Below are 11,722 nucleotides of genomic sequence, written 5' to 3' on the forward strand. Positions count from 1 at the left end.
CCTGGTTGCAATAATAATTTATGTCAATAAAGGTTTGGCGGGGGGGTGGGGGAGGGGTGCGGTTGAATATTATTTGAAGCACGTATATACAGTGCCATACTTGCATCATATATATACTTTATATACAGTATATCTATATGTACACATATAATTATACTGTATATATGATCATCCCATCTTTCTCAGTACACAGACGCAAATCTTATTTGGTTAGCTACTCTTTACAAGACAAATATTTAAATGAGCTAAAAGATATATTTTGGACTGCATCCAATGATATGTGCTTTTGGATCTCAAAGAGGGTAAGTAGTAGAATATGGAAATATAGACTAGAATGATTTAGCAGATAAGATGACAATATATATTTATGACGAGGAGTCTCTACCCAAGGATCCACTGGCTGACATACTGTCAAAAGACCTCAGTGCTGAAGACTACACAATTACATCCGAAGTTACTATCAGAGAGGGAGGAGCCAGGGTGTAGCAGCTGAGGGATATTGTGAAGGATATTAGGACATATGTGCTCGGGGCTGATTCTAGAGAGTCTTTCCAAGTAATTAGTCACTAGAGAGAAATACACAGACAAGGTAATGAACAGGGAAAGGAGGTTAATTCTTCTTGCATCTGAACACACAGTCTTGTGATGAACCTCTAGGTTTATCTTGCTGTGAAGTGTCATCTTTAAGAGAGAGCGCCTGAGTGACGTTAGCCACTGGCTTTCTCGGCTCCTGTTTGATTCTTACTGAGAGAGAGGGAGGGGTGGAACTATTGGACTCTGCCGCTTGTTTTGATTGAAGCAAGGACACTCACTCACACACAGCCAGTCACAGTTGGAGTCGGCCAACGGAAGGAAGCCAGTGACTAGGGGGTCACTGGTTGGAATTTGAGTGCCCACAAGGGTGGGTTGAGCATCGACCCAACACGTCGATAAGTGGCTATCACATTGTGTGATTGCGGAAACCTTGTGGAATCTATCTATGTTAACCCTTGCCTGTGTGGTAGTTCCCTGTGATAAGCTACTACCCCCCCCCACCCCCACCCCAACGTCAATAGTTTGGAAGTTATATTTACACATATGTATACTCATAACACTGTTAACGTTTGATCATTCTTGTTTAAATTTCTATATTTAGTAGATACTAATGAAGATAGTGGTTTTAACATCAAAACCAGACTCTAGGTGTGGTCTATTGCTGCTGGGTCATTTAAACCATTACAGGTACGTAACACTCTGCTTTGCCAGAAGCACAGTGCCAAGCCAGGGGAATAAATGAGGAATTAAAGAATGTTAGACTGACTGTTATGGGTAATAACAATGGAGACACAATGGACAACCAACATAAATGTTACCAGAGAAAGGAGAACACCCCACTGCATTTGCAGACTGTGGATGGTGCTTCATGGGGTGTTCGGATCAACATTAGATCGAGATCATTCAGAGCCAGAGCCCACAAATAGATGGTGAAGAACATTCATGTCTCATAGCAATGCTGAATCTGGAAAGATGCTGGGACTGTCTGCTCCCAGTGACCCTACACATGCTGAGATATGGGCACTTTGGAAGTAAGGGTTTTAACTTTAGGAATACTCCAGAGGCAGCTAATGCGTATTCCCTTCCAGAAAATACACGGCATTTCCTGTGATGTAATGCAGGTCAGAACAAAAACCACCAGAGATTGTAGAAGGGAAGTAATACAGCACTGCAATGTGCCTTGACCCAATCAGGGAAGCAGCTGTCAGAGGCAGTACAGCACTCATGTCTGCTGAGGTAATATGGGTCATTATGCCTGGAATAAATAGCTCATATAACTTAAATCCTACCAAAATGCAGAGACTGGATTTACAGAAATGTCCAAAAGTGTTGGCATTTTGGTTACTACTGGGATTTCATGATTTAAACTTGTGTAACATTGTTTTCTTGTGCATGATGAGTAACTTACAAAATTTATTTGTTTTGAAGTCTCAGAGTTTCTTCAATGTTCTCAAATTATAATTCAGTATTGTGGAAACTGTTTAACCCTTAGGAACAAGGGACTTCTGAAATGGTTTAAATTGTGAATATTTTGCATGCTTCAAATGTGTGAAATGTGGCAACATTGAGTTTATTTGAGAGACAAGAGAGTGTGAGTCTGTGTGCGCGTCCTTGAAGAACAGAGTGCAGAAGCAGTTTTTAAGAGGCTGTTCTTTTAAGACATTGCATCAATGTGTTAATTTGTTGGGGTCCCCACCCAGCAGCTAGCTCTCTTCTTTGGTTCTCTGAAAAATGTGTGAAAGCTTGGCATGGTGGAAAAAAACTGTTTTAGGTTTTGCAGTTACCTACAAGGAAGAACAGTACAAACACATTGGTGTTTGGTTTTTCTTGTGTTTTTTTTTTGTTTTACATTTCTTTTATCCATGGAATTGATTTTAGATAAACTGAGATTCAGGCGACAGATCCTGAGAGCGTACTTGCTCAGGCTCTGACTTTGTGTGTGGATGTGTTCGACGACATTTACAAATCCTCACTGTCAAGAGTCAGAAGCTCCCTCCTGCTTCGAAAGGGCAAAATCATACCAGTGCCCAAGAAAAGCTGGGTGATCTGCCTTAATGAGTGTTAGCCAGTAGCAATCTGCAGTGATGAAGTGTTTTGAGAGGTTGGTTATGGCTGAAATCAACTCCTTTCTCAGCAAGGACCTGTACACAAGATGAGAGCCGGGGTGTTGTGGCCACCATCTCTAATAAGACCACCACCAAGACATCTGCCACCTGACTGACCACCTTTATTGTCTACTACTAGGTACAGTATGGCATCTCCTCCAGTTTCCCACCCACATAATATGTCAGGAATACTTACTGGACATTCAGCGTTCTGGAATAAGTAAATGGGAAACAATATTAGGAAAGCAGAAATCACCATTGATAACAACCCAGTTATATTTGCACTTTTCCAAAAGCTGCAAACTTTACTGCTCCTTATTGTCACAGTGGCCATTGGAAGGGCCCATAGAATTCTCCAACAGTGATGGCACCCTTCCTGTTTTTGATAATTACCCACACTGAATGTATAGATGGTCCCTCCATGATGTTTCTGTAGTTGTGATACCATCCCTAATTGGTAAATCACACTTGCTAGTCTTTCACCTCCCTATATGCCTTTTGAAACCAATAAACCTTGGAGCATCTAACAGCCAATCCTGCACTTGTCGCAGTCAATTCTCTGTAATGGCCACAAAGTTGTAATTCTATGTTCTGAAACATTTTCTAAAGTTACTCTTTATGCCCCCTTGTCCAGAGCCTATCCTTTCAGTGTCTCTGAACACTGCATTTCCCTTTATATCAACTGCTCCATCATATGACCTAACAATCTGGCTCACACACTCTCCCCCAAACAGCCAATTTAAACCCTGCCTAGCAACTCCTGCATATATGCTTACAAGGACATGGGTACATCTTGGGTAGAACCCGTCCCCTTTATACAGGTTGGAAATGGGAACATAACTACTTTCCGCTTAATTAGAGGTCCACTGGTACTCTGACAGTTCAATTAGTTAAAAATAACTTGATAAGACCTGGTGTATGTAATATAAATTATTGCTTGCCATTTGCTGGTGGGGACTGAAGGATCTGTGGTGTTGGTACACGTTGCTTCAAGACGGTTTGTTTTCAGCAGAGGCTTGCACAATGCTATACTCGATGGCAAGGGCAGAATTGGGCTGAGAAGTGGCAGACGGTCCAACCCAGCTAAGTGCGAAGTGGTTAATTTTGGTAGGTCCAATTTGAAGACAGAATATAATATTAATGGTAAAACTCTAGGCAGTCTGGAGGATGTATGAGATCCACTCAAAGCTGTTGTGCGGGTTGACAGTGTTGTTCAGAAGGTGTATAGCGTGTTGGCATTCATCAACAATGGAACTGAATTCAAGAGCCGTGAGGTAATGTTACAGATATACAAGACCTTGGTTAGACCGCAATTGAGATTGCTGTGTTCTGCTCTGGTCACCTCATTACAGGAAGGATGTGGATGCTATGGAGAGAGTGCAGAGGAGATCTACAAGGATGTAGCCTGGATTGGAGAGCATACCTTATGTGAATAGGTTGAGTGAACTTGGTCTTTTCTCTTTGAAGCGACGGAGGATGAGAGGTGACTTAATCGAGGTGTTCAAGATGATGAGAAGCATGGATCATGTGGATAGCCTGAGGCTTTTTCCCAGGGCTGAAATAGCTAACATGAAGGGGCATTGCTTTAAGGTGCTTGGAAGTAGGCACATGGGGGATGTCAGAGCTAAGTCTTGACACAGAGAGTGGTGGGTGCATGGAATGCATTGCCAGTGAAAGTGGTAGTGGCGGATATGATAGTGTCTTTTACGAAATGCTTAGAGAGGTACATGGTGCTCAGAAAAAGAGAGGGCTATGCGGTAGGGAAATTCTACGCAGCTTCTAGAGTAGGTTACATGGCCGGCAAAACATTGAGGGCTGTAATGTGCTGCAGATGTTCTATGTTCTACATCACTGCAGCTTGCAACAGCCAGAAGAATTAATGATATGTTGCTATAGCTCATGGTAATTCCACATTTCTGCAATCACTATGGCACTTGGGGCATCTTATAAAGGGAGGAATTGTCAACAAATTGTGAGATGATTATGATGTAACGCAGCCAAGCATGGGAACATATGAACTGAGCCAGAGCTTCTTCAGAAGATGCAAGAGCTTGAATTGAGCGGGAATGTGAGTGGTTTTAAAGAGCTAGGGCGCTGATTGCACATGAACACATCTGGATCTGACAGAGGCACAAATGGAACATCTGGGCAATTTCAGTCTCATGACAACTATTTCCTACCTTCCTTTGTACAGAGCTGTAATGTCTAAAGGGCCTGTGTTTGAGTAAATGAGACTTACCAAAATTTCTCCTGTTTGAATCATTATGAACTGTTGAGTCAGAAGGTTTTAACTCCAGTTGCTGCTCTCAGTCCTCGGGCTGGTTCACTTGTTGCTGTCTCTTGTCTTCAGTTGTGGTTTGCTTCCAGTTGTGGGCTTTTCCAATAAATCTCTCAACGCAGGTCTAACTGTAACCAGGGAGATAATGAAGCTCGTTAACAATACAAAGCTCATTGTTCCAAAAAACAAAACTCACTGAAACTTAAATGTTGAAGACAAATATAATGATCTCAGTGAACAATCTTTTATTGTCCCTCACACGTCACAAAACGATATGGGATAAGAAGGAGCCATCATTCAGTCATGGTAAGACATAAGACACAGGAACAGAATTAGGTGATTCGATCCATCGAGTCTGCTCCACCACTCAACCATGGCTGAGATTTATTCCAACACTATATTCCTGCCTTCCTCCTGTAACCCTGGAGCAGCATAGCAATCACAACTATATTAATTTCTGCCATAAATATACCCGTAGCAGTCTCAACCAGCCTCTGTGGCAATAAATTCCACAGATCAACCACCCTTTGTCCAAAGAATTTTTTTCTCATCTCAATTTTAAAGGGAAGCTTCTTTATTCTGACACTGTGCTCTCAGATCCCAGAGTCTCCATCTGATGGAAACATCCACTGTATCCAAGCTTTTCAGCATCTGGTAAGTTTACTTAACCATAGATTCCGCAGCCCCCCCCCCCCCCCCCCCGCCCCCACCATCCTTCTGAACTCCATTGAGCACAGGCCTAGAACCATTGACTAACAGACACATGACTGTGAGGGGGAATTTCCAATAACGGTTTAAACACTGAACCCCTGGGTCCAATTCTACTGCTGCAAACATTAATGACCTCCTCTCCATGTGAGGGACGGTAATGGGAACTCAGATTAGCAGTCATTGCTTGCAAAGTAACTCCAGAAACAAATATCTGATCCCAGACCAGAAATACTCGCACAACACCTCATAAATCAAAGCATCTTGATCCCACATCCAGTCTCACAGCTGAATGTGCCACTTATTGACCCCAGAATCCTCACACATCGTCCCCACATCAGGGATTTCCCCACAACCAATGTCCAGCACCCTGAGGCTTCTGATTCACTGTGGAAGGAGGAACATTCAGCCCCATCTACAGAAGTACAGACCTGGTCAAATCCCAAAAACTGACAGTTCCATATGCCCGGAGTCTACATCCCAGGATAATAGGCCAAGCACCAAATTTCCCAGGACTCCCTTGCTGCCGGTAACATGCTGCAGTGTGTCAGCCATTCAGAGTTCAAAAACTAACACTCCTGCATCAACCTATGGTAGAATGGGAACCTGATAATCCTCTGACTGACCAGATATTGGGCTGGAAAACCTGGGTGTGTGTCACCAGCAGGCATGGATACATTTCACATTGTCTCCAGCAGCTAAACTGAACACTTTTTATTATCCGATTGTTAAATAAGATTTTTCCCAGCACAATTGGCCATCACATTTCCTGTAGGCTAACAGGAATAACAGGCTTTTCATTTCAAATTGAAGTTAAATGCTGGAAACTCAGTATATTCGAATGGAGGTGTGGAAAGAGAAACTGTGGAAGACACAGGATCAGAACTGATGTTGCCTGACCTGCTGAACATTTCCAATATTTTCTCTTTTTACTTTAAATGCTGCACAACTATTGACTGATTACAAGTTGTTTGGGACAGCCTGAACAAAGTTGCACAAATGTAATGCCCACATTCATCAGTTTTGCCCTCATTCCAACACAGGGATAATACAGTCAATGCTCACCACATCCTCCCCACTCCACTATCAATGTGTTCCACCTGCTCCCGAAGCCACTCACTCTCACTGAGGGGCAGTGAGCTGAGAATGAAAAAAATGCTTACCACTCCATGCTGATCCTGTGGCCTGTTATTCTGGCAATAGAAAAAGTGGCTCTCCAAAAATGACCAAAAAAGAAAATAACTTCAAATTTTAACTTTATTTTCAAAATTCAACTTTAAATAGAGCAAACTTCCTTATCTGAAATATTAAAATAGTGGCCATTTTGCAATGTTGAAACTAAACTTGTAATTACTGTCTTTACCCTTACTCATGCTGCATTTAATAAATCCTCTGGCAGTTCCAGGTAACAAACACCGATTACAGAAATAACTCGGTGAGGCAAAACACTTCACAATGAAAACAATGGAGCAGAAATATTGTTGATATCTAATCATTGGTGGGGTACAGTCTGGACAGAGTTTGAACAAGATGGTTTGTATATATCATTCAGGTGATGGAATACAGGCCGGACAGAGGTTGAACAAGATGGGTGGGGAATGAACAGATGGAACCAGGTGGGAGAAGGGATCAAGGACGATCACTGATGGGTCTCGAGCAGTACATGGATACCAAGTTAATGATAAATACTGTGCTGCACTGGGGGGTGGGTGGAGTCGTGGTCGATAGCCCACCCCTGCATTCCTAATGACCAGCACTGTTTATTGTTCAAACACGAGGAGATCTGCAGATGCTGGAAATTCAAACAACAACACACACAAAATGCTGGTGGAACACAGCAGGCCAGGCAGCATCTATAGGGAGAAGCACTGTCGACTTTTCGGGCCGAGACCCTTCATCAGGACAGGTGGGAGAAGGACGAAATGTTCCACCAGCATTTTGCGTGTGTTACTGTTTATTGTTCTTGTGCTAAAATGCTTTTGCGAGATTATGATGTGAATTTCCGGTTCACTTACTGTTACATTTTAACCTGGGTTACACAGTAATTTGCTCGTGTTGTTTGTGGGTCAGACTAACTGTAACCGGTGGGTGTGACGGTCACCTCCCCCATCTGTTGGAGACTGGTTGGGTTCACTCTCCGGGTCACGGTGCTCAGTCTGTTTTGCGTTTATCACAATAAAACCGTTATTGAGATTAAGCAGCTCCCTCGTCTGTCATTACGGACCAAATGCTCGACACAATACTACTGTATAAACGACACCAAAACGACAATGCTAGAACGAACCGCAAGAACTTTGTCATATAAGCTTTGCCAATCACCAAATTCTATCAATGCACCATAAAAGTTTCCAATCCGGATACTTCACGCCTTGGTATGGCTAATGCTTTACCCGTGGCTGCAAGGAACTACAGAGTTACGGACACAGATCAGCTCATCACAGAAACCAGTCTCCCCTACGTGAACTCTTTCTGGAGTTCCCACTCCCTCGGTAAAATCAAAGATCCCCAGAACCTGGCACGTCCCCCTTTCTCACCCACCCCAATTTGGGAGAAGATACGACAGTCATCAAGCACGTATCATCAGGATCAAGAACGGCTTATCTGAAGTAAACAACATTTAGAGGAGTTCCAGGAAGCGAGGCAAAGCCACCAGTTCGGGAAGTTAATGGGACTCATTGGGCAACATCCAATTCCCCCAACACGAGAAAATATGCCGCTGCTGAAAATCCGTACCGGCGCTAAATGGTGAATGAACTCAGCCGGCCAAAAATCACTGCCATTCCGCAGACCGTGAGCATGCGCAATATGAATCTCAAGTCAATAGAGGGAGCGGGGGGAGGGGGCCCTCGGGAAAAATCGCAACGCGGTAGCTCTGCGGTAAAATGAGAGCGGAGAACGGGATCACGTGACCGGTGGGTGGGTCTCCCCGACAACAAACCAATTCTCTAAAACATACGAGCATAATTAGACTGTTTGGCCCACCGAGTCCGCTCCGGAATTAAATCATGTCTGACCCTTTTTTCCCTCCTCAGCCCCACACGCCAGCCTTCTCACCGTAACCAATCAACAATCTATAAATCTCCGTTTTAAATACCCCCAAAATGGCCTCCACCGCTGCCTCTGCTAGTTCCACATATTTGCCATACTCTGGCTAAAGAAATCTCTCTGAGTTAAGTGAAGCGTATACCTCTGATCATCAACACTTCAGGGTCTTGTGTTTCACAGCGTACTCTCTCCTTACATTCCACCCTCCGAGCTGATCATCACTGATCAAATCTCACGGGGATTTCTCAGTTCCTGCTGAATTTATTACCAAATGAGCAAGTACGGGAAGGTGGAGGGACAGAGAAACACTGACTTGTAGCAGCATCACAGGCAAGTACATTCAGATAACACACGGAACACAAATTATACAATTCTCTGTCAGTAACAATGTAGACATATGTTTTACGTCATCCTGCTAATAGGACCAGAACAACAGGGGCTGAGCGGCGGCTCATCTCAGACGGTTCGGTGTGAAGGTCTCACAACCCGGACCGACCCTGGCAGATTCTGTGAAGGAAGCGAGGCGAGGCCGCCAGTTCGGAAAGTTCATCCCCTCCCCCTTCAAGTTTCACCGATCACTTTGTGTTTCTCTCCGCCCCCCACCCACCATCTTTTATTCTCCAGTCCTGCCGAAGGATTGCGGCCGGTAACGTTGACCGTACTCTTTTCCTAGCTGTTACCCGGACTGCTGAGTTCCTCCAGCATTTTGTGCGCGTTGCTCGGATTTCCAGCATCTGCAGATTTTCTCTTGTTTGAGTTCGGGAAAGCTAACGGGACTCCCTGCTCAATGTCAGACCTCCCCGCTCGGAACCGGCTTCAATACTCACCGAAGGGAAATAGTTGGTGTCGCTCCGCAAGAATAATCCGCTCCCGGCTCCCCGCCCCAAGGGGCGAGGACCACTCCCCTCCCCCTCCCGATCCTGATCCCTATCCCACCGCCGACCCGCTTTGACAAAGAACGAAAGCCACGGCCCATCCAAGACTGACCATGCGCAATATGAATTTTGCGTCATCTGAACTGTGGGCGGGGCCTCGGTAACAAACCTGCAGATGCTGCAGAGCTGCGGCAAAACGGGATCGCTTGACATGTGGAGGGTCTCCTACGTGACACGGTGACTCAGCTCCTCGCCCCTCACACGCTGCCCGACTCCCCGCCACATTTCCCACATTATACCATATTTACACCAGCTACATTTTTAACTTTCCTTACCTATCTTCCCCGTCCCATCCCATTACACCCGGGTCACAGAGTTACGGGTTCAGTTCCCATCCGGTCCAACACAGAAGTCAGACAAAAACAGGAATTGTGCAGGTTTCATTCAAATCATTTTATGCTTAAGAACACTAATTCGGTGCCTCAGGGATCTGTTCTGAGACCCTTACTCTTCGTGATTTTTATAAATGACCCTGATGAGGAGATGGAGGGATGGGGTAGTAAGTTTGCTGATGACACAAAGGTTGGGGTGTTGTCGATAGTGTGGAGGGCTGTCAGTGATTACAGCGGGACATTGATAGGATGCAAAACTCGGCTGAGAAGTGGCAGACGGACTTCAACCCATATTAGTGTGAGGTGGTTTATTTTGGTAGGTCAAATATGGTGACAGAATACAGCATTAATGGTAAGACTCTTGGCAGTGTTGAGGATCAGAGGGATCTTGGGGTCCGAGTCCATTGGACACTCAGAGCAGCTGCGCAGGTTGTCTCTGCGGTTAAGAAGGTGTACAGTGTATTGGACTTCATTAATTGTGGAACTGAATTTAGGAGCCGAGAGGTAATGTTGCAGCTAAATAGGACCCTGGTCAGACCCCACTTGGAGTACTGTGCTCAGTTCTGGTCGCCACACTACATGAAGGATATGGAAACTATAGAAAGAGTGCAGAGGAGATTTACGAGGATGTTGCCTGGTTTGGGGAGCAAGCCTTATGAGAATAGGTTGAGTGAATTCGGCCTTCCCTTCCAGTGACGGAGGATGAGAGGTGACCTGATAGAGGTGTATAAGATGATGAGAGGCATTGATCATGTGGATCGTCAGAAGCTTTTTCCCAGGGCTGAAATGGCTAACACGAGAGGGCACAGGTTTAAGATGCTGGGGATCAGGTACAGAGGAGATGTCAGGGGTCTGTTTTTAATGCAGAGGGTGGTGAGCGCGTGGAATGGGCTGCCAGCAATGCTGGTGAAGGTGGATATGATAGGGTCTTTTAAGAGACTCTTGGATAGGTACGTGGAGCTTAGAAGAATAGAGTGCTATGTGTAAGCCCAGGTAATTTCTATGGTACGGACATGTTCGGCTCAACATTGTGGCCGAATGGCCTGCATTGTGTTGTAGTTTTCCTATGTTTCTATGTTACTAATTGCTATTCACATCCCTCCGGCCTCATTGGACAGGAACACTGAAACATCAAGTGAGAAACAGCGGGAGGTGGCCATTCAACCCCTCTAACCATCAACAAGATGGCAGCTGCTCGTTGACATGATCCTCATTTTCTCGAACCCTCCCGTCTCCACACATCTGCCGGCCTCTGTTTTATGTGAGGACGATCACTGAGTCTTCACCGCCCTCTGTGGTGGGGATTTACAGAAATTCACCCTCGAAGTTTTTTCCCTACTGCGGTCACTTTGCTGAACAGTTAACTGCCGGTTAACTGTCGGCTAACTATTACTTGGATTGCACTACCTGTATGTATAATCTATATTTTCATTTATATTTATCATTATTATTGTTATGAGCAGAGAGACAACATCTGCTGGAAGTAAATTCCTTGTATGTGCATAGGTACTTGGCGATTAAAGTCTGATTCTGATTCTGATTCTGATTTTCATTGCACTCTCTATAACAAATACTCTCTAAACTCTTTATTAATCCTCTATGGAATTAATTTCCATCTTCTGCAGCCCCGTGATGTCCCAACCACTCAACTCCTACCCCTGTAACTGTTTCCACCTTCCCACTTCCTCCTTCCTGGATCCACCTCTCACTCCCCAGCTCTTGCCCCATCCTCACCCCTCACCTCTTTTCTCTATTTCCGTCCACTCTCAGTCCAGAGGGAGGGTC

General features: G+C 44.7%; 1 protein-coding gene across 5 annotated transcripts in view; it reads right to left on the minus strand.

Moving 5' to 3' along the window:
- The window catches only part of LOC140724201 (NACHT, LRR and PYD domains-containing protein 3-like), a 58,254-nt gene extending 48,598 nt beyond the window's left edge, over nucleotides 1–9,656 (minus strand). For all 5 annotated transcript variants that reach the window (XM_073038690.1, XM_073038689.1, XM_073038688.1 and 2 more), the window contains exons 1-2: nucleotides 9,498–9,656; nucleotides 4,879–5,045 (exon numbers count right to left, since the gene is read on the minus strand). The gene's annotated coding sequence lies outside the window, so the exon portion shown is untranslated. The remainder of the gene's footprint in view (nucleotides 1–4,878; nucleotides 5,046–9,497) is intronic.
- Nucleotides 9,657–11,722: the final 2,066 nt, after the last annotated feature.

The sequence above is a fragment of the Hemitrygon akajei genome, unplaced genomic scaffold, assembly GCF_048418815.1.
Source record: "Hemitrygon akajei unplaced genomic scaffold, sHemAka1.3 Scf000173, whole genome shotgun sequence".
Lineage (NCBI taxonomy): Eukaryota > Metazoa > Chordata > Chondrichthyes > Myliobatiformes > Dasyatidae > Hemitrygon > Hemitrygon akajei.